General features: G+C 47.7%; 1 protein-coding gene and 1 long non-coding RNA gene across 3 annotated transcripts in view; one reads left to right on the forward strand and one right to left on the reverse strand.

The window, feature by feature from the left end:
- Positions 1-21,889, forward strand: part of LOC102931698 (potassium voltage-gated channel subfamily A member 3) — a 30,734-nt gene extending 8,845 nt beyond the window's left edge. The window contains exon 2 of one of the 2 annotated variants that reach the window (XM_027825935.3): positions 12,995-21,889. The gene's annotated coding sequence lies outside the window, so the exon portion shown is untranslated. The remainder of the gene's footprint in view (positions 1-12,994) is intronic. The other variant, XM_043533535.1, reaches the window with a different exon arrangement.
- The window catches only part of LOC122463451, a 38,233-nt gene continuing 16,343 nt past the window's right edge, over positions 1,129-23,018 (reverse strand). The window contains exon 4 of the long non-coding RNA XR_006286847.1: positions 1,129-2,003. This is a non-coding gene — a long non-coding RNA (uncharacterized LOC122463451). The remainder of the gene's footprint in view (positions 2,004-23,018) is intronic.

Here is a 23,018-nt window from a genome sequence, read left to right on the forward strand (position 1 = left end):
AAATCAGTCCCAACCAATTTTTAAATCAAGAGTGTATTTCCCCCCCCCAAAGATCTACTCTAGGAATCATTTTGGGGAAGTTTGTGGCTGTGTTATATAGGAACTTAGACTAGATCAGTGGTCACCAACCAGTTGATCCTAGAGGATCTGCCAGTCGACTGCGATCTCTGGCGGTGCAGCGGGGCTGCCACTAAAGCAGACTTCCCTACCCCGGCCCCACGCCGCTCCCAGAGGTGGCCAGTGCAGCCCCACGGCCCCAGTGGTGGTGGTGGGGGGCAGGGGTCTTCCTCTGCACACTGCTCCTGCCTGCAAGCACCGCCCCCACAGCTCCCATTGGCAGGGAGAGCTGCATGGGCCATGCTTGCAGAGAGGGGCAGCGTGCAGAGCCACGTGCCTCCTGACCCCCCCAGGGGCCACAGGGGGCAAGTTGGCCTCTTCTGGGAGTGGTGTCGGGCCGGGATAGGCAGGGGGCCTGCCTTAGCCTCTGTGCGCCCACTGCTGACTGGGAGCTGCCGGAGACAAGTGCTGCCCGGCCGGAGGCCGCACCCCAACCCCCAGCCCTGAGCCCCCTCTCACAACCAGCCCCCCATACCCCCTCCTGCACCTCAGCCCTGAGCCCCCTCCCGGAGCCAGCATCCCATACCCCCTCCTGCACCCCAAGCTCCAACCCTGACCCCCTTTCCGGAGTGAGCACCTGTATCCCCTCCTGCACCCCAACACTCTGCCCGAGCCCCCTCCTGCATTCAAACTCCCTCCTGGAGCTTGCACCCCTCATCCCCCCTGCACCCCAACCCCCTGACCCAGGCTCAGCCCAGAGCCCCCCCCCACACTGCAAATCCCTTGGCCCAGAGTCCGCACTCCCTCCCAAACCCCAGTCTCCTGCCCCAGCCCGGTGAAAGTGAGTGAGGGTGGGGGAGAGCGAGTGACGGAGTGAGCGGAGCGGGGCCTCGGGGAAGGAGCAGGGTAGATCCTGGGTTGTCCTTAGAGCCCAAAAGGCATCTTGGACGTAAAAAAGCTTGGAGGCCAGTGGACTAGATGATGACAGGCCTTGAAATCTCCAGTGAGATGATTATTTTTGCTTGAATCCCTTAAATAAAGTTAGCATGACTATTAATACCAAATTAATCTGAAAACAAGAGACACATAAGGTGGCGCATAGTCCCAGGAGCAGTGGCAGAGCTGTTTGGGAGGAACAGAGCCGGGTGACTTTTTGTTGTTGTTGCCGAAAATGAAATTCACTGAAAAAATGCACCAACACTGTTTGCAAATTCATCGAAAACAATTGGAAAAACAACTCAGACATGTCAATGATTTGTTCTGACATTCCCTTTCAAAACTAGATTTTCAAAACAAAACGTGGTTTTGAACCATGGTTGAACACATTTCGTTCCACCCAAACAAAGTGGGTGTGGTTTTTGGTTTTGCGTAGGAAAAACAAAAAACAAAAAAAACACACCTCTCCACTCCTCCCCCCGGAGTTGTCAGCCCAGCCACAAACAATCATTGGGGAAGCTGGTTGTGAGCGCTCCCCTGACCTGTTCCTTTATTTCCAGCAGGAGTTTTATGGGGAAGGTGTTGGTGGCATGCTTCCCCTTTCTGTTTCAAGGAAGACTAGCTCATTACTCAGGGTATACCTAATGCTGCAAATGCGTGCATCAAAGTGAAATCGGCTACACAGCATCCTTCCCTCCTCTGTCCTCCCTCTTAAATCAGTTGCATCCTGTAACCAGTTAAAATTCTTTACAAATTATAGGGCCAGAGCCTCATCTAGCGAGTATCGGTGTAGCTCCATTGAGTTGAATGGAGCTTGATTTATACCTTCTGGGGATCTGGCTCTCAACCAAATTCTTCTGATGGCATGAGCATCCACAACCTAATAAAATTTGATTGACACCTCACTTGTCCGGATGAGATCGGAAGCTTGCAATGCATTCCTCCACACGCAGATGGACACCCACCTTCATGCCATATAGCTGAATATCGCTATGGCTGTTGGTTTCTGTCTGCGGACAAAGAAAAGGAGTACTTGTGGCACCTTAGAGACTAACCAGTTTATTTGAGCATGAGCTTTCGTGAGCTACAGCTCACTTCATCGGATGCATAGCATATCGTGGAAACTGCAGAAGACCTATTGGCTCAAAAGCTTGGTTTTTGTTTAAACCCCTCCTCCCAAGATTTTAAGAATTTTAATTCATAGCATTGCCGTCGGGAAGTGGCATAAGGAGGAAGATCAATAGGAGATGAGGGGGGTGACTGGTTTATTTCATTTTGATATTGCAGGACGTCCCAATCTTGCCACCCAGCAGTGAGGATTCTGCAGGAGATCAGTGATGGTGAAGGTAGAGGAGCAGGGGTCAGAGAACGGGGAGAGGGGACAGAGCAGCACTGACCCCACCCTGCCTGCCCTGGCATGTGTGTTCATGCATAAAGCCATATTCATAGAATATCAGGGTTGGAAGGGACCTCAGGAAGTCACCTAGTCCCACCCCCTGCTCAAAGCAGGACCAATCCCCAATTTTTGCCCCAGATCCCTAAATGGCCCCCTCAAGGATTGAACTCACAATCCTGGATTTAGCAAGCCAATGCTCAAACCACTGAGCTATCCCTCCGCCCAGGAACACCTGGGCAGAAAATCTACCGGGGGAGGGTGCGTCACTGCAAACTACCCGCAACCGCCCCGCTGGCGGCCTACGCTGGCAGGGCACCAGTCACAAAACACAAGATGCCCCCCACACCAGAAAAATGTGAGGGAGGGCAGTTTTGGTAGTTCGCCTGCCCTTCTTTGGGGTGATATTTCCCAGGGATGCAAGGGGCCAGGCTCCTGAGAATCAGGACACAGGCTGTGGCTCCCGGATCCAAGGGCTGGTTCTACACTGCCCCAAGCACCGGCGTAGTTTAGTTTAGAACAGCCTCAGGGCTGCTTTGATCTACACCAGCTGATTATGGCTCCCAATGAGCTGTCCATCAGCCAGGGACTGCAAGAGCGCTCTGGCCGTGCTACCTTCCCTCCCTGGCACGCCCCCTGCTCGCCCCCCCCCGCACCCAGGGCTGTAGGGGGGGCAAAGGGTAGAAGCCACTGCTGCCTTTCCTGCTGGAGGAGAGCAGGTAGCTTTGTGGCCCAAAGGGGCTGAAGTGGGGAGAAAATGCACTCCAGCCACATACATTGCATACTGCGGGCTACATTCCACTGCTCTCAGTTATACCAGTGTAAGCCTGCAGTCACTCTATTCAGGTCAACAGAGCGTCTCTGAGCCCAGAATTTGGCCCTGAATCCATGGAATCTAAGTAGCTGCTTTAGCCTTTCCTTTTTGCCACCGTTCCAGTGTTTCGGGATGGGTCACAGTAGACATATCCAGATGTCACATTTTGTATGATGCTTACTGAATAGGGAGAACGGTTAATACGCTAACATGAACAGCATGCTCATCCTATGGAGCAGGGACACACGTTCGCTGGTTTCATTTTGAGTGCATTGGGACTTTAATACAAACTCCTGTGGTTTGTCACTTGGTTAAAGGAAATGATGTTTTTGCCCATTAAGAAAACATTCCCTCTTGCAACCGAGGGATATGTACCCGTGCTTGTCCTTTTTTATTGAAGCCATTTTAACACTGCTGCTGGCAGTACAGGGCAAAATACAACCAACAGTGCTTTGCTGAAAAATACTGCTCATTAATTCCACTGTGACTATTTGATTAGACCTTCTATGAGCAAAATGCTCTTTTACAAGCTCCACAAGTTTCACGAATCCACCTGTGTGTCATATATCAACGCACAGGCCTTAGGTTTTCATTCTGAGTAAACACATTGACAAATACTCCTGCATGAAAATCCCCCCAGGGCTCCATCATTCCCGCTGCCCCCGCCCTTTTTTTTTAAAAAAACGAATCAAGACATGTTCAAGTAAATTAAAACTGGTCTTGTGTCAGACTGAGATGAAGCAAGCTTTGGCTTTTAGCTTGTCAGTCTTGTTTCGGTGTGGCTGAGTTTCTCACCCACAACTGCTTTCATCCCAGGTCACAGTCTGAGTAATCCTAGTGATCTGACCACATTCGTAAACTAAAATCCAAACAAACTGAAATGCACAAAGCTTGATATAGATGGCTGATTTTTTTAAACAGATCATTTTTCGGAAGGCACTGCTATTCAGACATTTTTCCGTGTTTTCTCTATGAGTCTGCACATGGACAGTGTATGCATAGATGTGTGTGTCTGTTTATATAGATAGACATTTAGTACACCTGGTTTTTAGCCAGTTTGCCCATAAATTAATATTTGGTATTAAGGATTTTATACAGATTTGGGATTTCTTTTTAAAATACAAAACAAGTGCATCTGCTTGATTTGGGCAACACAGACACAAGTGTTCGGAGTTGTCAGACCAGATCAGAGCAGTAGCTCATCTCGTGTTATCTCTGACAGTGGCCAGTAGCAAAGGCTTCAGAGGAAGTGCAAGAAACCCCATAGTGGAGAGTTATCGAATCGCTCTCTGGGCCAGACAGAGGTTGAATGAAACCTCTGCTGATTTCCCCAAAAGCCATTTTTCAAATGACTGAAACAAGCTAAAACATTGTGCTTCAGACTGAGCCCTTTAAGCCGATAGTTATGAATATATAATTGATCAATCATGAGTGAGCCAGCTCACCATTCTAATCTCTTAACAGATTGAACCCCGGAAGTTTTGACACTGTCATTTAGGAAGAAGGGAACAAATTCAATCAGCACTGATGGATGCACGTGAAAGCCCTGTTCTGCAGCTGACTGTGTACGAGAGCGAGGTTCTATTGAGCATCCGCAGACAGTCAGGTTCAGAGTCGGGACCCAGAAGATTGTAACAAAGAGCCCGCAAAGGATTCATGCAGATTTAGCGACTAGACCGCCCAGGGGCTGTACCATTCAGGAGAATTAGAGAATGGAAATTAAACAAGGCAATGTATTTGCTGCTATTTTTCGGCTATTCAGATGAACAAAACAGGAGTAAAACACGGCCCAGGGTTATTGCCATAGTATGGTCAGTGGATAGAGCACTGGGTTGGGACTCAGGACATTTAGATTCTATTTTCCCTGACACTGACCAGCTTGCTGACCTTGGGCAAGTCACATCCCTCCTCTGTGCCTCAGTTTCCCTACATGCAAGAGGAAGATAATGATACTGACCTTCTTTGTAAGGTGCTTTGAGAGCTACAGATGAAAAGCAAAATATAAGAATTATAGAGTTTAAGGCCAGAGGGGACCACCAGATCATCTGGTCTGACCTCCTGCAGATCACAGGCCACCCCCTGCCCCAGGACCTGCACACTAAACCCAATAACCAAAGTTAGACCAAGTATTACAGCCCAGAGGAGACTAAACTATTTATGTGCCACAGGCAGAGAACGGGAGGGACTGAGGTGCACCAGTGCTTGAGGCCCTGCAGTGGGCAAGGAACTGATTAAGTGGGAAATACCCAGATAATTTTGGCAAGTGATCCGCACCCATATGCTGTAAGGGAAGATGAAAAAACCCCCAGGGTCACTGCCAATATGACCTGGGGGAAAATTCCTTCCCCGCCCCACACATGGCCATCAGTTAGACCCTGAGCATAGTGTTATTATTAATTTTAAACCCACAGGTGGGTGAACCACATGGAGGCTGGAGCTTTTATGAAATTTGTCTATTCTTTGAGGGTATTTGCAAAGCTGATTTAAGGTTCATGAACTGTTTTTCCTCCCTTGTAATTTAAACTTATGTTTAGTTTGCCAGAAGCTGGGAATGAGCGACAGGAGATGGCTCACTTGAGGATTCCCTGTTCTGTTCACTCCCCCGGGGCACCCGGCACTGTCGGAAGACAGGATACTGGGATAGATGGACCTTTGGTCTGACCCAGGAGGGCCGTTCTTATGTTAGTTTTCCTCACAAGGGAAATTCATTCAAAAATATTTTCCTAGCTGAAAGGGAGCATGTGCTTTGCACTAGGTACAAAGACCTGCCCCCGAACTCCCTGCACACCGAGCTAAGCCAGGCTGCGCTGAGTGCTTTGACTTGTTGACGGCACTGGGGTTAAATTGGGCCAAATTATTCGTGCAGTTCCATTCAACTTGACAGGGATGTAACAGGGCAGATGGGAGCTCACTTGACCAGATCCTTCCCACTGTTCTTTGGAGTAGCTCCCTTGACATCCAGCGGAGTCATGCCAGTTTACACCTGCTGAGGATCTAGCCCACTGTATCTGTTTTCATTAGAATTTTTCCTCTCGTTTTCCCTGCTCATTTCCTCCACTGTGTCTCTTTGTGTTTGCTTTTCCTCCATTTCTCTCTCTCATTTCTGAAGTGTTTATATCTATTTTTCATCCTAATTTCCCCCTGCTTCTTTTATCACTCTCTCTCCAAAGCGGAGCTCAAACCTAGCATTTGAGCTCCAGTTAAGTTTGCAGACCCACGGTTCTGGAGCGGGTTTGCAAGGAGACAAAACAACCTTGTCCATCCCTAACTTGAAACTAGCGGACACATCTCTGGGGCTGTCAAGCTGGCACCTCTCGACAATGCTCAATTCACTTTGAAATATAATCTGTACTGAAAGGTGTGAAAGGATGCTAGCTTGGAGTTGTGTGCATAGCACAATGCGCTATGGAAGGAAATGCTTTTTAACACCTCCTCGTACGTGTCGTATATGCCAACGCATAGTCCTTGAACTTTAGGTTTTTTGAATAAGGCCTTGAGTCACAGATTGCTAAACATTCTGCTTTAAAAAAAAAAAAATCCCCTCTGGCTTTCATAATCATCTCCTCCCTCACCCTTTTCATTTTTAATTGAATGAGTCTAAATGAAGTCAATGGGATGAATTTGGCTCCTGTCCTGTACATGAAAGCAAATCTCATTTCAGATTGACCTAAATCAGGCACTGGATTTTATCTTATCTCTGCTTTCAATATGAATAAACTTTCCAGCCAGTATTGCGCTCATCCGTAGTTCTAAATCCGAGTAATCCTGAGAAAGGCAGCATCATTTGAAGGCACCAAAACAGACAGATCCTTCCTCGCCCTGGCCTTACTCCTGCCTATCTGCAGTTTGGATCATTGCTCATTCGCTCAGCTGGGTTCCCTGATCCCTGCAGGAGAAGGGAAATGGGGTGGGGAGGGCAAAGTGGCACCTCCTCCCCGTCCCCCACCCTGTTGCTCCTGGATGCACTGCCTTGGTGTTGGTTGTTGGGGCCACCAGCAGGGGTTGGGTCCTGCCCCCCTCTGGTGTCACCAGGGGCATAAGGCTGGAGGAGCAGGGAACCAGTGAGTTCCTCACCTTCCCGGGGCAGAGGGGCTCAGGCTTTGAGCTTCAGTTGTGGCAGGGCAGCAGGCTCTCGCTGCGGAGCTTCGGGCTCCAGCCCTGGGCGCTGGCTGTGTGGCAGCAGGCCGCAGGGGCCGGCCACATAGCTTCGGGCTCCATCCTTGGGCCCCGTCCTCCGGCTGCGGGACTTTGGGCTTCAAGCTCCAGCCCTCGTTGCCTCCCCCAGTCCCTCACCTCCACCTCCCCTGGCCCTCCCCCAGGGCTTAATTTGTCCCCAGGCTTGCCAGGGCTGTGGAAAGCAAAACTTGTATGTTTGTCAATATCACTTTTCACAACAGACTTACTAGCTAGCAGTAAATAACTACCGTGATTTGGACGTGCCTGTGTGCCTATTTATTTGTCTTTCCTAAAGCTAAATAAGTATTTAAGGAAAGAGCAGGAGAGCAACCACCAGCAAGAGTCAGTGGCTGCACTCTGAGGCCACCAAAATTTTTGTCCTGAGAACCCCTGTGATGGCAGTTTCTGAAAACCCCAGACTTCGCTGAGCCTGGTCAGTCATGGCTCCGAGCAGAACCTGCACTTGGTTTTAGGCTGTGAGCCCCTCCTGGCACTGGACGCGGATAGTGACCATGCCCCGGCAAGCAGCTTTTGGTACCTAAGGCCCCGGGGTTCTCTTTCTGCAGACCCCAGGAGGGATGGGTGGAATCATTTTTGGATGGTGGGGAGAGTGCTCCTTTACCCCACTATGCTCCCCTCATGGGGGTGGGTTTGTGTTTACAGCTCTCCCAGCGCTGGTGCCGCGACTACACAGGCAGGTTAACGTTGGTAGTGAAGACATACCCTTAGATTATTTTGCAAAGACTATTGCGGAATAGAGCTTGTGTGGACACTCTTACTCAGCACTACGAGTGCCTTTGTACAGGTGAGCTTAATCCACTTACAAACCGGATGAATCTAAAGTGCACAAAGGTCCTCGTGTGGAATAAATGTGTCCACGCAGGAACTATTCTGCAACAGCTATTTCCCCGTGTAGACAAGCCCAAGTCCTACTGCCTTTCACTACTATTTAGGCTCCTAAATCACATAGATGCTTGTGAAAATGCTTCTGTAGTGTGTAAATTGCTTTGGTAGTGGACCCCATGTCCTCTTCCAATCCACTGCAGTCACGCGGACCCAGATTTTCAAATGCTAGCACACACCATCAGGGTCAGATTTTCAAAAGAGCTCAGCTCCCACGCAGACGTCCAAGTAACCATACGATTTTCAAAGGAGATCAGCACCCAGTGTGCGACTCTTTTAAAAACGTGGGCCCCATTACATTAATAATGTCCACATTTGGATCTTATGCTGACTAGGATATACAATGGCTACAGGACTGCAACCTCAGTGGATAAAGTAGGAGGTGCTAATCCATAGGCCCCTTTAGTCCGCAGTTCTGCAAACTGACTGCTGGAAGTACACCCTGCACCTAATGCAGAGTCCGACTGACTTCACCGGTTCTCTGCCCACCTGCCCTGTGAGGGCTATAAGCAATGAACTATGGGATATATAGATGTAGGGCTCCCGCAAACTCCTGCAGCTGTTCCACTGTAGATAGATAAAGAGTGATTGAGCCGGAGAGAGCAGGAAAGATGCTGTAAGACAGGGGTTAGGCCCCCTTGGTCCCCAGGAGCAGGAGACTGTAGGGCAAGTCCCCCTGCTCCAAGCAGGCAGGTGGGATTGTAGCGCGACACTGAGTCCGTGGAGAAGCCTGTGCTGTATGCCGAAAGAGCTGCCGGTGGTGGCAGCCTGGCCCCCAACTTGCCGTCTGCACTGCGGCTGTCTCACCAAATTAAGTCCCTCCTGAAAACTGACCCTCTTTCTCCAGTCCCAATGGTCAGACTACGACAGACATATTTTACTCTTTCCAACACAGGGCACAAATGTTCATGAGACACATTACTGCTTTTCCTCTAAATAATTATACATTTTAAATTTGCTTCTAATTAATATTCCAAAAAAACTACTTCATGAAGATAAAGCAATGATTCAAAGGCTTTAGGGCGGGGGGAGCTGAATTACATTTGGCAAATATGCAGTCAGTGTATCAAAGGCAATTTTGCCTTTTTCCAAACCTTTTAGTTTAGGGATTGTTCACAAGAATTCTAATGGGTTTTCACCACTCCTAGGACTCTACCGTGGCTACACAGAGAAGTAAAATGCATTTTCCTGTACGACTCAAACATCCTGTTACCACTACGTTTGCTTATTGCAATTTTAAGTACCCCCAAATGGCCATTATCTAATATACTTATGACCACTATATGGCTGTCAGTTTCAAACATACTTAAATTCATTTGCAGCTGACATTTCCAGATTCATCTGTGGGAGAAACCTTGCATTTGTCATTAAAAGGATACTAGACTTGAGTCGCCTCTCAGACCTGTTTCTCACCAGTCGAACTTCAGTGACTTCTACTGAATCGCTCTCGATTTAAACTGGAGTAGCTGAGAGTTAGGCCCCGGGACTATCTGTGCATGGACCATTCCTCTCACTGGGAAGGGAGGCTCAAGCAGCTCTGTGGCGCCTGTCACCGTTCTGCACCTTTGACCCCCTCTGTGGTCAGCTCTAGGGATGTCCATTCAGGTCTGAGGCATCTAGCCTTCCTTTTTCTATGGGCAGGGACCCACATCCCTTCTCCTATTCCCCAGGGGGTCAGGCCTGCGTCGCAGGGAGTCAGTCCTGACCCAAGAGAGGCAAAGGCTAGACACCTTAGAGCTGAACGGGCATTCCTAGAACAGACCCCAGTGGCGGGAAGGTCAAAGGTGCAGCTCCCCTGAAATTGTGACCTATGGGGGGATTTTGCATTAATCACCCACCAGTGACTCCAGATTCTGCAGGAAAGGCACCTCCCTACAGTGAGCCAGGAGCACACAAATACCTATCATCTGTATTGGTACAAAGGGGTACGAATGGGCCTCTCTCAAGATGATGATTTTTGAGGTGTTCATACTTTAAACATAAAATACAATATGACCCCCTCCCCCCCCGCCCAAAATAATAAACGAGTAACTACATGCAGTATATCTGTCACTGCACCTTTCATGCTTTCCTCTGGCAGTGCTGAAGGGAAGGATGGAAACAGGCCAGGCTAGGGGGAGAGGTGGGATTCCTGCAATTTAAGAACAAGTATGCAACACCCAGCAATTTGGAAGGGCAGATTCGTGTGTGTGTGTCTAATTCAAAGACTCTCAGTCCTTCCCCGTGCTCTCCATGTTAGGCCAATAATTCACTCTCCGGTAAAAGCCGACTGTGCTCAATTTCAGCTCCGAAGAAAGGTTTGTTCTGAAGTTCTAAAGAGCCTGATTAAAAAGGCCGCTGAACAAGACACAGAAATAGGTATAATGAGTCTCCACAAACATCTGTGCTCTGTAGAGCTAGGGCCAAAGCCTGAGCCCTGCATGAAGCTAGAGTAGTACATTTTGCTGAGTGGGCAGTGGGTACCACATGGCAACATCAAAGCCAGAGCCCTTTCTGGAAGCAAGGGACTAAAGGGAGGGCGTTTGCCCCCCCGCCCCCCATTCTGCCCCCTCTCCTGCAAGCTCTGGCTGGGGGCGGGACCACAGTGCACGGTGGCATGGCTCTTCTGGCTTGCACCATAAGCTGCACCAATGATGCCGCCAAAAAGTCAGAGCCGGCCCCTGGGTTGTCTTGGTTATACTGGGGCTCGAAGCAGTCTAGACGTGGGAAGGCACAAAGCTGTCTCAAAGACCGCTGTGCCCCTTCTTCCCCCTGGGTTCTTCTGGAGACAACACAGCATCTGACCTGGGAAGCTTTAAGCTTGTGATTTCTCCTTTCCCCCCCCACCCCATCCCATCCCAAAGACAGATCCTACCCAATACTAGCATCCCTGCACCTCCGTAATTCAGTGCTTGGATAGCAAGGGCACCTTAATACCATTAGATTAGGTGATTGGCACTTTTAAAATACCAGAGATCTGTTTTAGATTTGGTATGAACAAGTCCCCTTTCTCTGCGCTGGACACTGCTACCTCATTTAATTTTCCACAATAAAATGTTCTTCCCACTCAGCAAATACACAGCTAGATGCACCTGCAGAAATAAGAAGATAAACACTCCCCTTCTTGAGGCGGGTAACAGCCTCAAACGCCCTCCTCCACGGTCTTTGGGCGTGCCGTGACTTTTAACAAAGCTGGGTTCTGGCAGTGGGGAACGAACTCCCAAACTTAAAACGCCTCCGGGAGAATGAGGCGGCTCCGGCTCAAGACCCTGAGCTGATCTTAGCAGCAGCATAGCTAAGAGAAAGAGGGTTTGCTGTGATAAATGGGTTGGGACCCATCTGTCATACGTAGGGTTGCCAACTTTCTAATTGCACAAAAACGAACACCCGGCCCCGCCCCTTCTCCAAGGCCCCGCCCCTGCTTGCTCCATCCCCCCTCCCTCTGTTGCTCACTCTCCCCCACCCTCACTCACTTTCACCAGGCTGGGGCAGGGGGTTTGGGGCGTGGGAGGGGAGTGAGGGCTCCAGCTGGGGTGCAGGCTCTGGGGTGGGGCTGAAGGGTTTGGGGTGCAGGAGGGGGCTCCAGGCTGGGGCTGAGTGGTTCAGAGTGCGGGAGGGGGTTCAGGCTCTGGCTAGGGGTGTGGACTCTGGGATCCTGGCTAATGGGAGCTGCGGAGCCAGCCCTTGGGGTGGGAACAGCACGCGGAGCCCCCTGGCCACACATGCATCTAGGGGGCCACTAGAGAGCCTGCCTTAGCCCCGGCCCCAAACTGCGCCGCTATCCAGGCTTTTAACGGCCCGGTCAATGGTGCTGACCGGAGCCGCCAGAGTCCCTTTTCGACCAGGCGTTCCAGTCAGAAACCGGATGCCTGGCAACCCTAATGACCGGGTAAAAACAACATCTTGAATTCCACCTGGAATTCAGTGCAGCTCCTGAAACATTGGTGTAACAGGCTCCCGGCATGAAATTCCGGGCAATAAACTGGCTCACTGCATTTGGTGCCAGCTTCAGTTTCCAAGTGCTCCACATAAAGCATATTTCAGCACTCTAAGCTGGTGGTGACAAAAGAGCGGATAATGGGAGCAAGGTCTGCATCGGAACGATGCACTGACGAGGCCTGTCAGATATAACAAAGATAAAGACCTGGGTGTCATCAGCATATGGAACATATCCCAGCTCGTGTTCACCCGCTAACCCTCCCACCTGTTGCATATACACGTTGAATGGGAGAGGTGAAAAGAGAACCCCCCCCCCCCTTTACTACATTGGCAAATCTACCCATAATTTTATCATTTCAAAGGTGTCAAATACTTGGGGTCAAATTCTGTTCCGAGTCCAGTGGTGCAAATCAGGACTGCCTGCTCTGGTGTTACTCTGCATTTCCACTGGGTACAAACCTGGCCTTGCCTCTCTGTAATCATTCACATACATTTGCCATCATCGGTTCACGCTAATTTTTTGCCAGATTTACAAGACCAACCAGTTGCTAAACATCATCTGAATTATATCAGGCCTTAACAAAGCCAGCTTGATTGAGATAAACATGATGAGGGAAAGCCATGTCATGCTAGTTATCCCGGGTAGGATTTGAGACTCAACGTTAATGAGAGATCATAATTGAGCATATTTTTGGATCTTTTCCTGTCTTTAGGATATCAAACTTTGTTATTTAGACTGTGCTGCATTCAGACGGTTAAACTGCTTTAATTAGCTATTTTGCACTTTTCATTTTTAGGGCACGAAGATTTCAAAGGTTCTTAAAGGGGATCTGTGCGCAAGATGTGTTCCACTTTGCCTTAAAAAAAAAAAAAAAAAAAGAAAAATCCAAACACTGTCTTTCTTTCAAAGCTGTTATTTACTCTGCCCAACAGAAAACAGAAGTCGTCTCAACGTAAGAGCTACAAAACTATAGCTGGCCAGTAAAATATTTATTAAAAGAATCAGACACATCAAGAATGCAGTGACTAGTTATATTCTGAACATCATGGACTGAACGGATGGATGGATGGCCTACCCTCTTATGTATGCAGTACTTTAACTTCTAGTGGCATAAAGAGTTCTACATGTTATCTGTGTTTTTTAAAAAAGTGCATTATGTAGACGGGAACATCTTTTCAGCCAGAAGATTATCTTCAAACCAGGTGCAATATAATAATGAGACCGAACAAAGCCAGGAAAAGGCAGAAGGGGGCGGAAAGTCACGTGGACCTTATTTCAGCCTTTAAAAACCACAACAAAAACCCCATACGCTCATGAAAGATTAAACAATCAGAACGGAAACGTTAAATAGAGCAGCTAATAAACAATCCAAATGTTTTGTTTAACAATTCAGCTGCTCTATTTCAAATGACTTAATCACAGGCTGCGTCCAGCCATGAGAAATGAATGAGTAATGTTCTATTTTTCTGTGGAATGTTAGTTATAACTAGGTATGTTCTGTACCAAAGGATTTCCAGTTTACTCGAGCCCTGATTACACTAGGAGAAAAGGGTAACATCATCCACTGATGCTGAAGAGGAAGGTGTTGAAGCGTCAGCTAACAAGCTGTGCCTGGCTTTAAAAAGCAATTCAGTTTAAAAGAAAAACTAAAGAGTCCAGGTCGATCGCTGTGGGAGCGAGGGGTGACTAATAGTGACCCTAGCATCACCATAATTCACTCCTCATTTCACAGACATCCATTCTCCCTCTTCCACAGCATGTTGAACGTTATCAGGAGTGCATATTGTAGTATTGGTTTATAATACTAGAATAAAAAAAGGAGTCCGTAACGTTATTCATGTAACAACTGCTGTTTTATTTTACATCAGTTTGTTATTTTCCCACCGACATCCAGTGCACCGGGGTTAAAGAGAGAAGCAGCAAATCATTCCTTTAGCATGCTGATAAAGTTGAACCTCTCACGTTCGGAGTGATGTCTGAGAGACACGCGGCTGGGGACAATGTTGTCAGCAAGTAGGTGAGCAATTGCAAAGGGAAGGAGAGTGCCTCACAAAGAATCCTTTGTTCGTTGACTGACCGTTACGATACTTGGTTGTTTTTGCTAGTAACGCTACTGTATTAAATAAAGCCCAGATCTTAGCTTATGGCCGAGGAGCCTACAACATCTATCGGGGAAATGGGTGTGAAAAGATAGCATAAAGCTCACCTTTACATTCCCACCCCGACTGTATACTAGTCGGGTCCCGTGGTATAAATTATGCTGGCTGGAAAGGACTTCGGGAACATCTACACAGCAAACAAACTTCGGTGGCTGGCCTGGATCAGCTGACTCAGGCTCACAGGGCTCTGGCTGCAAAACTGCTATGTAAATGTTTGGGCTAAATAGCAGCTAGGGATTGAGGAATGCAGGGAAGTCCTGAGAACCCCTCCTACTCCACCGGCAGCAGGAAGCGGGATGGCCCAGGGGCTGTTGACTGACTGTGCCACCCCAGTATCCCCGGCCCTGGTTACCCCAGTATCCCTGGCCCTGGTTACCCCAGCACCAGCTCTTGTATCAGCAGCTGCACGCCACAGTGGAGATGCTTGTCCAAACCCTGCTCGGGCACATGGGACTTCAGTACAGCATCCTCTGCGCTGAACTCGTTGCTCTGAAGCGTGGGAAGATGCCACGGTGGGCTAGGAATCTTAAGGTGTGGAGATCAGCGAGGTGCAATTGTAATCACTGCTTATTGGGAGAACTAGCCATAGGCTTTCCCCTTCCTCCCCCTAATATATGTAGCGCCCAGCTGCATTCTAAGCAAGGGATTCTTCTCCCCGTCCAGAAGCATAGCCACGTGGGAGATCAGGTGGGTGTGAGGAGCGCTAGCATATCTGCTGTGCCTGTGTTTTCCCCGAGGACAGTACAGGGAAATAGCAGCTCTCTGTATTTTGATGATAGGACTCCAGCAGAGCCAAACTGCGAAGAAGCAGACAAGCCCCAACGTGTTGCTCTAAAAGATTCTCCCCGCCCACAGTTTGTTTTCAGACATTCATCCCCCTGCATCGCTCCATCTCACGCCCTGCCTACATCCACTCAAAGCTGTGCCAAACACGGACGGTACTTCGCGGGAGGAGTAGGGTTATGACTGCAAGGGGTTTTGAGTCTTGTATAAAAGGAAATATCGTAGACAGGGCCCGATCTAAAGCCTGTTGAAGCTGATGGGTTTCCGATGAGGCTCTGCATGGTATTACTTAACCCCCCCCCCCCAAAAAAACCCCACCCCATTGTTTATTTTTAACCACATCACAGCAGCTGTTTTCGCAGAGGCTGCTTGTCAACCCAGATTGGACTGGCTGAGATGGAGTTGGTTCTGTCTGCCGTGGGGGATGCAGAAGCAAGAGCAGAACCACCAACCTCTGAAGAAATAGCATGAACAAAGGCAGTGAAACCACGAGGAGTGACGACCCAAAAGAGAACAACAGCCCCAACGGAGACTCAGCATCCCAAGAGCATTTTCGACGTATATGCAATTCAGATGTTACAGGAAACAGAGTAAAGACCATTGTCTATTGTACAGTTGGCTAGAACAAACATCTCATCTTTCCCAGCTTTGTAACTAATGGTAAAGTGAGGTTGGAGCGGAAGCTTACACACACACACACACACACACACTGTATGTTCACTTGCATTTCAAACCAGGATACCAGGCAATCAGGCCATGTGGAACATCCCTGGGCCACGTGCGAGAAATGCTTCTGAACGGGACTCGGAGTCAGGAAAAACATTTTAAAAAATAAATATCCTACCCACCCTGGCATAGAGGCTCTACAAAACAAAAAATTTCTTGAGAGAATTTTTTAGGCTACGTAGTCAACCGATTGGCCTGTGTTTCATTTGCACTGGAGCTACGAAGAGGAATCAAACTGAAGTTAACTTCTTCAAAACCTTGGGTTTGGGCTGGATCGACAGGGGCCTGTTTGTAGTTCACAATTGCCAGCCTGGTCTGACTGTGAGGCCTGGCTGTTGTAAGATCCGCCTAATGCGCAACTGGTGCTCAGTTTATAAAATTAGCCGTTGGTGGGAGGGAATAATTTCCTTGAAGGGACACCGCTAACCTTGTTTAGGCCTCAAAACTTATCTACCTGAAAATTGTCCATGCCTTTAAGAACAAAACAACCCCACACATATACAAACCTCATCCCTACAAAATCCTTTTCTTGAATTCTTCCCTTCCCTCCCCCAAACTAAAGAAATATTTCTGCTAGTGTCACCAGACCAGAGGCCACAGGCTGAATGCCCATATACTGTGACCATCATCATTCATTAAGGCAGGTCTTCTGGTTCCTGAAGACAGTGGTAACTGGAGCTGGGAGTCTGCGTAGCGGGGAACCTGGCAGAGAGTTTGTTCAGTGCACATGGCCAGTCAGGGGTGTGAAGGAAGGAGAAGGCTAAGAGAACAAACAGAACCCTTGATCATTGGTGGCTGAGTGGGCTTCACCAAGTGAAATCCTCCTGTTTTGGAGATTAAGATAGAGCCTTGTGGTTGAGGGTCCAGGACTTTGGATTGAGCTAGAGGGGGTAGCAATGGAAGGGAAGAGGTGGCTGAACAGGAAGGGACCGTTTGCTTGGCTATAAAGCTGGGACATAGTAAGATGGAAAGGGAAGGAGGAAGCGTTTGGAAAACAATGGGCCCTGCAGTTTGTGGAGTTTCTGGCACCAGTTCAAAGTCAGAATGGCAGGATGTTCGAACCCCCATCGCCACTGTACCAGTGGCTCCACAAAGCAGAAGGGAGTGGAGTCCCCAGGCCCTTGGGTTGTATAAGGAGAAGAGAATGAGCGTGCTGGAGCATCCAGGCATCACGTTGCCACAATGAGGTACCATGCTAGTCCATGCGAGTCAGGCAAACACACCAGGCCCAGCCCTCCTCTCACACGACCTTTCCCCCAGGGCTACTCTGCTGAGTTTAATGGAACCGCTCCCGATTCACACCCGCAGGAGAGCGGTCAGGCTGAATCCTGCATTTTCACCCAGATCCGCAAGAAAAGGGGCGTGTTGTATAAATGGAGGGGGCCAAACTGAACCCTTCTGAGTTTATTAAAAACACTTTTTGGGTCAATTAAGAGCTCAGTCCTGAAGGAGTTAGAGCCCTTACCACCTTTTAAATGTGTGTGAAAAGAGCTAACTGAAGGAGAGTTTCAAAAGCAGCTGAGTGATTTAGGAGCACAAGTCCCATTGACTTTCAGCATAACACGTGCTCCCAAATCTCTTAGTGGCTTTTGGAAAAAAAACCCCAAACCTCCCCCTCTAGAGACTGAAGTCCTGCTTGTCCACAGACCAGCATAGCCTAGAGGTGAAAGGTTCTGTTTTCCATTACCAATCCCCAGAGGCATCTAATCCCAGAAACTCTGCTTTACGGAATGAGGCCTTGCAAAGTACATTTCAAAAAATTAAAATAAAAAACATTGGGCCAGATCCTCAGCAAGTTTAACTTCACTGGAGCTGGGCTGATTTACACCAGGCTAGGATCTGGCCCTTAAACTAAGCCCATATCTCTTTAATTTCCTCTGTATATTTTTTCCTTCAGATCTGTAGATTCCCACTGGTCTTCTCTCAATGCCAGCTCCCTCCTATCAGAGCTATTTGTGCATCAGCTTCCTGACCTGTCAATGGGTCCTTTCAGGGTTGAAAACAAAGCCGAGTTATGTGGCCCGAGCCTGGTAGGTAACACTCCTCCTCCCCCCACAAGTGTCTCACTTGCAGTGAAGAATCACAGGATTCTCTGCTTCTTGTGGGTAGGATGTTTCAGACTGAAAAGACGTAGCTTCTTTGCCCAGTGGGCAGGATTCTCAGAAAGGTCTAAGTCATTTAGTGGCACACACGTCATTGGGAAAAAAAAAATAAATAAAAACCAGTAATTGACGGAGTAAGGCTGGAGATTTTTCAAAAGGGCCTAAGTGAGTGAGGCACCCAAACCCCATTGAAATTCAATGAGAGCTAGAAACCTAACTCCCTTAGGCTGCCAAAAGCAACAGTAAGAGGAAATACTTCAAAGCACCTCGCATAATTTGACCAAAAGGATTTGTGCCCAACACAGAGACAGTCTTACTCTGCACCCGGCCAACATTTAAATCAAAGGATCTGAGGCATGGGGGCCAGATTCTGATCTCATTTCCACCGGCATAAACTAGAGCAATTCCACTGACTTCAGTGGATCTGCTTCTGATGTAGCTGAGATTAGAATCAGGGGCCCCTGGCTCTTGATTTGGTGTAATTTATGGTCTCACTCTCGAATACTAAAATATTTGTTTACAGTGTTTCCTGCTGCTTAATATGCTTGCGGGGTTGGACTCTTGAGTCTCAAAATGAAATGAACAAAAGGCTTCAGCAGGTTTGAAGTGAGCCTAAAGCCACTTGTAGACTAGCTCAGAAAGCACTTTTCCACCCCGTGAACATTCAGGAATCGATTGGATTGCAAAACAGGCTGAGTACCAGTCTAGAGTCCGATCCAGCACCTCTCAAGTCACGTGGGTAGCCCTTGCTCACACAAGTAATCCTACTGATTTCAGTAAGATTACTTACACGAGTAAGGGGGACAGATTGGAGCCACACATTGGCATAAGCAAAAAATAATTTCCTAGAGTGCATCTCATCACCAACCTTGGGAAGCAGTCCCAAAGGGGTTCAATGATTCTTAAAGGGTTTCTTTTGGAACACTGTAAAGTATTCCTTAAAATACAGAGAGGAAATCCAATTTTTAATGGACTCGTACTCATGTTTTTATTTTTCAGTGGTGTTCTGGAGTAATTTTTATCTGGTGTGTCCGTGTAACATTATACCTCATGCATTCGCAGTAGCAGCCCATATTGTGGACGTGTTTCTGTGGCATGGTTTGAAGTGCATATTTTGACTAGCGAGGGGATTAAAAACGAGACTCGCTTTACCGCTCGCGTCTGCATTTGTTGAGTCAGAACGTTCCATTCCGAGAACAAATCGCAATCCCACCTGTGTAATGCCGTGATGGTCTCTGTCAAGTAGCAGATTCACCTGGTGACACATCCACAGCAGATAAAAACTTGCCAAATTTCGTACTATTTTCATTACTGTACATAGAGTTAACAATGAAACTGACAGTCGGTAAATGTTTTCAAGGTGTGTTCTATGACGTTTTGTTGGGTTGGTGTTACAAGCTCGTTGTCAGTGTGCTTTTCTAACTCATCAAGAAGATCTGATACTCTTAGTTCTTCAGTGCAATGTACTACTTGGGTTAACGCTGAATATAGCGTTGTGCGTTTTAGGAGAATACATCATTCGGAAGACAAAGGCTGTATTGCATTTTGAAAATGAAGGCAAAGTAAAAGTGCACCCAGTCACGCCTTCTAAAGGTGATTTAATTATGGCGGCTATCTGCAAAAGAGCAGAAATATGGAGCATCTTCCTTCTCACAGTCTGATGCAGGCTACTCATCTTCGTTCATAACCTTTCAAAGCCACATTCTGGGAGATGCTGGAAGCCTGTGCATTATAGGTGATCTTTAGAAATTGGGCACCACGCAGTTCTCTTTTGAGCCCAGCACAACTGTTGTCTTCACAGAGTTTAAGGCCAGAAGGGACCATCAGATTATCTAGTCTGACTAGGGTGACCAGATAGAAAGAGTGAAATATCGGGACAGGGGGTGGGGGCGCAATAGGTGCCTATATAAGAAAAATTCCCAAAATATTAGGACTGTCCCTATAAAATTGGAACATCTGGTTACCCTAAGTCTGACTTCCTACACATCCCAGGCTACTAACACCCCCCAGCACCCGCACACGAAATCCAACAACCAACATTAGACCAAGGTATCACAGCCCATAATAGTCTAGACTATTAGTAAACATAGGGTCCATCTTCCAGCCCTGAGCTATGGACTTTGATAAGGCAGCTCATCTGAGTACAGGCAGAATTTTGCTGCCCTTTCTGTCAGACTCAAAGCTATGGGGCCAAATCCTTATATGGCTATTAAGTCACTTGAGCGATGTTGATTTACAGCAGCTGAGGGTCTTGTTCATGGAGTTGTAAGGATAAAGCAAGAAATTTCTGAATACGTTTTGTCAGTCATCCTATAGAGGTTGTAGTAAGTGCTCCCTTGACATAACAGATAGGAAGGGGCTTAGCTGGTAACCCTACATCGGTTGGTATGGGGTGTGATCCTTTCCTCTCTAATAGGCAACATGCAAAGCATCGAGAGGCATTGTCACCGGGGGGATTAGAGTCAGGACTCCTGGGTTCCATTCCCTGCCTCATCAGCAATTCACTTTAGGCCTAGTCCTGTTTCCACTTATGCCAACAACCAAGCTCCCATTGACTTTAATGACACAGAATTAAGCCCTTTGGACAAGAGCTACATTCCTTAAATATACTCAGAGGTATAAACCTTTACAAATGTTAATTAAGACTCAACATAAAGCTCATTAATATCCTTGGATAAAAAATGGTGTGTGTAAAAGCATCAATATTTACAGTCTAGATTTTATATTGAAATCAATATCTTTCTTCTAAAATTGAGAAACTTCACAGGAAGTCAAACTCCACCCCTGATCCTGAAAAGTTTTTGAAGCCAACACATTCTGAATCTTCTGCTGTCTTCATCGCAGTAGTATATTTATCCAGAAAGAGGTCCCTATATCTTAGAAGATTAGAGCAGTGGTCCTAGGGTGAATTACTCTTTCAATCTGATGTTCTGACCTGTCAGCCTTTGATACAGGTCAAGAAGGTAATGTACAATTTGTCTTGGTTATTTCTCTCCCCTCCCCCCTTAGAGAAACACAGTTGTGTGACTTTAAATAATAAACCCCAAACCGTTTTATCCGCTTTGGCAGATGATGTTTATGTGATACCTGCTTATAGTAACATTTTCAAGCTTATGTTCCTAAGGTTGGGGGATCAGATACATAAGGAGGCTATTGCAAAATAAGCTAGAGTATGAATTTAAAGTGCCCTATTCTGCACTAGCTCCCCATGCAGGGATGGCATGGTATTTACCAGAGGTGGTTTTTACCAGGCAACCTCATGGGGTTTAATTTCAGTAATTTGCATTAGTATAGTCTAATCATCATCATTTTTCCCCAGTTTAAGGCAGCATGTACAGTTCCCCGTCTTAAACTAGTGTTTCCCCAGGAAACTGCCATCCCTGTCCCCACTCTTATTCTGCACTATGTCTACATCTGCGCTGCAACTAGGGTATCGTTTGCAGCTCATGAGGACATACCCAAGCAGGCTTTAATCCAGCTAATTTGCTGCAAGTAATGAGGGGATGGCATCAGTGTCAGGGCTGCATGCACCTGTCTGGCCCCCTTGGGTATATACTTGCATTTCTAGCTTGTGCTGAAGCCCACACTGCTGCGTCCCCATTGTTGCTTGTCATGAGCTAGCTAGATTAAAACTAAGTGAGGGTACATCTACATTAGCTGCAAATGATCCCCGCTTTCCCCCCCCCCCCCCGCTGCAGCGTAGATTTATTTTAAGAGCATGGATTAATCTAAGCCCCACAAAGGCACTTTTAGGGCGGAATAAGAAAATCCACATGGAGAGCCAGTGCACAATACCTATTCCAAGCGTCTCTCCCCCCACCTCCCGTATACAAGCCCTTAGGCTCCCACGATCATATTTAGATACAGAAATGAAAGTGACCTGATTTTCAGGAGTGCTGGGCACCTGATTCTCCCATTTTCCACAAAGGGAGAACGACGACAAAAAACAGGCCACTTTCATTTAGGTGCCCATGTTTGAAGAAGAAGTATGGCCTAACTGATTTGTCCAGGCTCAAAGATTTGGCATAGGAGCCCAGGGTTCTAGGGAGTTAAGAGCTCAGGCCAGTCCCATGTTCTAACCACTAGCCCACGCCACGTCCTCCGATATAAGCACATACTTGTACTTTGCAATCCAGCATAAGAATGGCTAGCCCAGTCGCTCAGCTCATTCTTCCTGCTATTACTGAGGTCACCTCAACACTTTAGAGAGCACCTTGCACGGTTTCCTACCTATGTTAGAGGTGCATTAAAAGGCAATTATTTCTACAGTAGGATGGACACCAAGCATTTTACTGGTATATGGAGCTTTCAGGCTAAAACAAACAAAATGGGAACATGGCCAAGCCTCCAAAAAGCAGCCACTTCGAATGATCCATCTCAAAGGGGAAGAGTCTCAACCCCCCCCCCCCCCCCCCCCCCCCCCGCGCACACACACACACACCCACCCACCCACCCCATTTCTGCTAGATGAAAGGCTGGACAAGCCTCTGTTCTGACTGGGAGGTGCAGGGAAGGAAATTCCTCCAGTGCAGGAATTGTGGAAGGCAACCATAAATCTACCTTGTGAGGAACCCCTTGCAAACTCAGACATCTGGGACTGTATAAATTACATTGCAGCCACAAGGCAGCCCAGGTTCAGCTGGGCATAAAGGTGGCTTCAAAGCTGTCTCCCTCAGATTGCAAGTTGCTTGCAGCACCTCTTAGGCCCACAGCACAGAAACTCACCCATAGTTTCAAGGACAACTTGTTTGGACTCTTTCTTTAAGATCACCTTGTTTTAGGTGGCCAGTTATCAATGACAACTCAAGACAACTGTATCCATAGAGAATGGGCTACAAAATGGTGTTGACAACAGCCAACATGCTTCGCAATAAAAATCCGATTTACTGAGAGCTAGGTTCAAATCGTAGTTGCATGGGCCACTCTGGCATTGTGTAACAGTACCTTACTCCTTGTGTAGTCCACTGAAATAGCGGGGACTATGCACTCAGTATGATGCTACTCAGTGAGAGGAAGGTGGCAGAATCTGGCCTTAATTGTTGAGGATTTT

Source organism: Chelonia mydas, chromosome 21 (assembly GCF_015237465.2).
Source record: "Chelonia mydas isolate rCheMyd1 chromosome 21, rCheMyd1.pri.v2, whole genome shotgun sequence".
In the NCBI taxonomy this organism is placed as follows: domain Eukaryota; kingdom Metazoa; phylum Chordata; order Testudines; family Cheloniidae; genus Chelonia; species Chelonia mydas.